The 5,974-nt window shown below is 27.7% G+C and overlaps 1 long non-coding RNA gene across 1 annotated transcript; it reads left to right on the top strand.

Annotated features, from left to right (window-relative positions):
* Positions 1–270: 270 nt before the first annotated feature.
* Positions 271–5,582, top strand: LOC145958431 (uncharacterized). The gene is made up of 3 exons (XR_014434214.1): positions 271–431; positions 1,225–1,547; positions 3,319–5,582. It is a non-coding gene; the product is annotated as an uncharacterized LOC145958431 (long non-coding RNA).
* The last annotated feature ends 392 nt before the right edge of the window (positions 5,583–5,974 follow it).

Below are 5,974 nucleotides of genomic sequence, written 5' to 3'. Positions count from 1 at the left end.
TATAGTGTGAATAAAAATAATTTTTAAGTGGGTCGACGTTATAACACTACGTGAAAATATATTTTTAATGACGAATATTTAGTGGCAATATAAGTTAATTATTGGCTTTTGTTTTTTAATAAAAATCATTTGTGACTATTTTATAATTGCTGTTAAAAAATATTTTATTAATAACTATTATAAGAATTGACAGTAAAATAAAATGTTATTTTCAAATAAAACCATATCATTCATGGTATTTTAAGTCATTTTTCTCTCACTCATCTCACCCTCACTATTTTCATTCTATGCTTCTCAGGGGGAAAAAATTCAAACATTTCACCCTCTCAAAAAAATTTCTCCATCATCTTAATCGTTCACTCAATCACTCAATTTCTCACAACAATGGCTCACAAGGTTACTCAGTTGATCAATTGAGAAATCTCAAATAGGTAATTTTAGGTTTTGTTATCTTATCTCTCTCGTAACAATCTCTCTGAATGACTTTATCAGAATCTTCTATTTGATAAATTATTCAAATCTTAGGATTTTATATATTTTTCTCTTGAATATATTTCATTCATCCTCTAATGTTTTACGTGTTAATTATTTTAAAGATAACACAATTCAAATATTGCATAATTATTAGACAATGCTTGCGTCTGTTTCTAATAGCACAATTCCTGCATAGTTTTGCTACACATTTACAATTTTATATATTTAGTGGCATTTTTTTTGGAACCATCAACAATGCTGTTATGGAGGTTCAATGAAGTGACCTTCAATTTTAGAGTTTCTAGTAAGCAATTTGTGAGATTGACAAATTAAGATGAAGGAATAGTTGAGATTTCGAGGAGTGATGATGTCCAAAACAGGGTTCGCATCAAAGCACCAAATGATCTATTTTTTCTTCTTCATATTTTAGCCTCATTTGTTTTATTAATTGATCACACAATAATGATTATGATGATCTTAAACCTTCAAAGTTGCTATAGATTATGTTAGGTAGTAATGTTTTTAAACTCTTAATAACTCTGGTGCTTGCAAATTATGAAGGATCCAGTTGGGATGATAGTGACCCATCAGTCTTGAAAATGAATGTTTTGACAAGCAAATTACAAATGGTTATGGACCAAATAAAGCTCCTAAAATCATGAGAGAAAAATAAAATGCTTTAAAACATAACAAGGAGCAACGTTTTAAAAAAAATTTAATTGAATAATATAGAGCTATGGTGGCATGCAGGATCATTGGAATACATACATCACTAAAGATGATTTCAAGTTCATATTAGAAAATGGCTTAAATGGGGTTAGAATTCCCATGGTGTGGTGGATAGCCCAAGACCCTGAAGTAATCGTGTTTCAAGTTTGCAAGGAGAAGATTGGAGGCTCTCATATACTCTGTTATTTATCTGAAGGTTCTGCATTGTCTTTATCTCTCAATTAATGTTGAATAATCTATGTTTTTATTATCAACTGAGCCCTTCTTAGATTTCAAGACTTATATCTCGTGAACCAGAGCTAACACAAGACAGATATCTTGTTTTCAAGATGGAGTGCAAAAAGGTGAATTTGTTTTTTCTTATTCTCTTTAATTTATAGTTCTTCATTTGATCTCAAGGTTATGACACTAGAATATACTAAAATATCTAGTTTAAGAATACTACAGATTGTGCCTCTTTAATGACAATATTATTAAGAGACAATCACAACACAAGTTGTGCCTAAAAGGTGTTAAAAAAATTACAAACCAGTTATATAATAACCGTAGAGCACCCTCTCACAGGTAGAAGAAAAAAATTATACCTCAACTCCTAACTCCCTTAAATCTACATAAAACACATCACTGGGCATCCCTTCATACTTACAAAGCACTTTAACCACATCCCAATTAACAAAGAAACAGATTTAAAACTGTATTGGAAAAATTTTAACTATTCACTAGTTCCCTTTTGTTATGATTGTTGCATATGATCTCACCAAAGAGCTTTTTGGAATTTAAAAATTTTTCTGCACAATCGTGTTGCTATTGCTCTAGAGGCAAACAAACAGAAAATTTTGGTTTCAAAAACAAGCATTAGTTGGAGCATAACATATTTCGCATGCTCTAGAAGCTGCAAAAAAGATTCTAAGATTGTTACCCTTCTATTTTAAATGTTATGAGTAGCCTAGCTAGTTACATTATTTTGATTAAAAGTGTTTTGTTTATTTCTAAGTCTTCCAACTTAAAATTTGTTAAACTTAATATGTAATTAAGTAGTCAAGGATAGTTTTGTAATAGTTAAAAAAATTATTCTTTTAAAAGAGGAAAAATGATATGTTACAAAAAATTAAAGTTTGAAATATATCAATTAATTTAATCTTTAAAGTTATTAAACATCGATTACTTGATGTATGATATCCAATTTATATTTCAAGTATTACAAGAATTCGATGGTCAATACTAGTCAAGGGTGCTAGTAAGGATCTCTTAAATGAAGTTGAAAGATGCTTCCAGGTTAGTATTAGGATAAATAAGGCGCTTCTCTCATTAGTTTTTCTTTTCTATTTTCCTCTATACCTATATTTGTCTTAGTTAGTTTTAGATTAGCTAATCCTAATCATGGTTAGTTAGTTTGCTAGACCAGCAATCATGGTTAGTTAGATTGTTATTTCTTTGGCAACTTATACTTATATATAAAACGATAATCATACTCTCTGTAAAGGTGTTAGAATGATACAAGATGATAATTTCTCTCACATAACACTCAACACCTTACCTGCTAACAGTTAGTTTTTTATTTCTACTTAGAGCTTGTGGATTTGATCATTACTTTATAATGTTTTCCCATGACAAGATGTCATTCATATCACAACTTCTTAGGTTGCCTTTGTTCATCATGTCACTTTATTAACTTATTAAAAAACTTGCATGAAAGAATCCTTTGTAGTATTTTTCACAAATTGTGAGTTTAACGAGCATAACAACATATCATTCCTTGCATAACAAAATATTTTGAGTGAATAATCTTCTTTTAATGTAATTATGCCCTTTTTCCATTTTATAAGAAAAGACTTGATTTTTTATTTAAAAAACTAATAATTTTTATTTTTGATTAGGTACTCATTAAAATGTTTTTTTGATGTTTTTTTAATTTATTTGTTAATTTTAAAATTCTCGCTTATCAAAGATAAAATCATTAATGAAATCAATATCTTGTCGTATTCTACTCAAACAATAGGAATGAGATTAAAACATATTAAGCTTATAAATGACATTTTTAGGACTATGAAATCTAGTTGTTTATAATAAAAGTATATTTTCATAAAGTGATTCTTATTACTTTGTGCCTTGCAGGTGAAAGATGGTTATTACTTATTAGGTATACTCAATGTAAAACTTTGTCACATAATGAAGAATATTACATCTATAAGGACCTGTACTCTTCAATTAAGAGTATAAATTTTCTAGATACAATTTACTTTCTGGTTGTTGTATTGTATTCTTTAATTTAAAGAATTTGCACTTGTTGTACCTATTGGTTGCATAACCTTTATTTGAAGGAGCGTTGTTATACCAACTCATAGATTTGTTTATATTGCTAGAAAAATAGTATTGTTAAATAGTTACAACAACAATTAAAATTGCTAATAAATTAATTTTTTTATAGATTTGTTTATATTGCTAGAAAAATAGTATTGTTAAATAGTTACAACAACAATTAAAATTGCTAATAAATTAATTTTTTTAGCAATAAAATAAGTATTTACAGATGTAATAATAAAGGTCTGTTAGTAATGTAATCAAAGTTAAAAAAGTACTTTTAGTGAGCATTTAAATAACTACTAATATTATCATTAAAGGTTTTTTAGTGGCCATAAAAATAATTACTAGTATTACCGTTAAACATATTCGATTTTTAGTGGCCATAAAATGAACTTTTACCAGCACTTCTTATAATTGCCATTAATATTTTTAGCGACTCCATATACACGGCCACGGCCAAAATCTTATGGTCACTAAATATTTTGCTGCTCATTTATATTGCCATTAAAAAGTATAATAATTGTCACTAAAAGTGAAAAGTGATTTTTGTTGTAGTATAAGGTGTTTGTCATTCCATTATTTTTAGTGTAATTTTAATATTATATATATTAACGTATGGGATAAATTAATAAGACAATATAAAAATTTATGCTTTTTTGATACCTTAAATTAGCATAAAATATAGTTTGATTATATTTTCATGAGAATAATAATAAGTTATATTAATACATAAATATAAATTAAAATAATATAAGACAATACAAAAATTTATACTTTGTGTATCTTAAATTAGCATAAAATAGTTTGATTATATTTGCATTTCAATAATGTTATATTTCGAACTTTAGATTAGATGCATACTACTCCAAATTTCTCCGAATTCCAAACTTCAATTAAACTTCAAGATCATCATCGTTTACATATTATTCTAAACCTCTCACTAAAGCTTTTACATACTACTCCAAATCCTAGTATTTTTTTCAAAAATTGTCGTATTTTTTTCAAAAAGGAGAAATATAAATGATGTAATAAAAAATAAAAGTGCTATGAGAATTTTAAGTCGGAATAATATTTTTGTATAATTTCACGAGAGAAAAAAAAGAGAAGAGAAAATTTTAAATTATATTAGAATGTATTGATTTTTATAATAATTAATTATTTTAAAAATATAGTTCTCATGGTACATAAAAATTAAATTAAAGAAACAAAGAAACAGTATAGAATAAGATAAATGGCATAAAAATAAATTTATAGAAAAAGAAAGTTATAAAAAAAAGAAAGGTAAGAATAACGTAATTTTCACAAAAATATATTTCTTGGAAGATTCCTTAACAGATATATCCGTTCAATCTTATACTTATAGGATTATTTCTTCCTAGCTCCAAAAAATAGATATCTATCTAAACAGAATTTTGTAAAATAAACATAACATTAGGAGTGTAAAAAATAAAGAAGATGCATAAATATATGTCTGCTGCGTGTGTGTGAAGGTATATATATAATTGTTTTATTTTTCTGCTACAGTGAGAAAGGAGCTAAGAAATTAAGAGTGGAACATAAACATAAATTAATCCAAGGGGGAGGTCTCAGTCATTGCATTATCTCTGGAAAGCTACCTTTATAATAATGAGAGATATCAGATATAGTTAAGTTAACCATGCAGATGCAAAGAAGAAGTAAATTAAACACAAGGAATGAGTATTTATATGAAAATAGAAAGAAAGGAGTCCGCAGAGCATCACAGTAGGAGAAGAAAGGAAAATGTAGCCAAGAACAACTTGCCGGTAGCCGGTAAGCATGAAGATGAAATATGAAATATATATAAAAATGCTTAATTATTGCTCCGGCAAGTCATCCTTGGCTGCACTCTACTTTCTGCCTCTTGTTGTGATATGAGAGGACCTTAAGCTTATTAAGGTTTATGTTATGTTATGGTGTATATCTATATATAGCAAAAGAAAAGAGAAACATATGATATAATAATAATATGTATATATTGGAGTCAGACTCAGGCATGCATGTCTCAGAGCTGCTGCATTTGCATGCATATCATCCATCTCTGACTCACCGATTGTATTTGTATGGAAGACAGCCACATCCGCATATGAAAAGGGCCACGTGCAACGTCCAACTCTTTATCACAAGCCACGTTCCGCTCAGATCATTCATGAATCATCTACACCAACAACTATTCTGCAATTTTATTATTTTTCCCATTTCTCTTCCATGTGTTTGCTTGCATGCCTCAAACCAAACACAATCCTACATTAAATATTCATTCATATCCACGCCTTTTTTTTTTTTTTCCATCCGGTTTCAACAAATCAATTATCCGATTTAATTCCTTTTTATATATAATAGTTTTATTATATATTCTAATGACTATAATTATATTTAACTAAAATAAAATTACCATCAACATGTTGTCTATACTTATAGAAAAAGAAGAAGATTTTAGAGGAAGACA

The sequence above is a fragment of the Cajanus cajan genome, chromosome 5, assembly GCF_000230855.2.
Source record: "Cajanus cajan strain Asha chromosome 5, NIPB_CcT2T_4, whole genome shotgun sequence".
NCBI classification, from domain to species: Eukaryota; Viridiplantae; Streptophyta; class Magnoliopsida; order Fabales; family Fabaceae; genus Cajanus; species Cajanus cajan.
The sequence above is the reverse complement of the archived record's forward strand: the minus strand, read 5'-3'. Positions and strand labels throughout refer to the sequence as shown.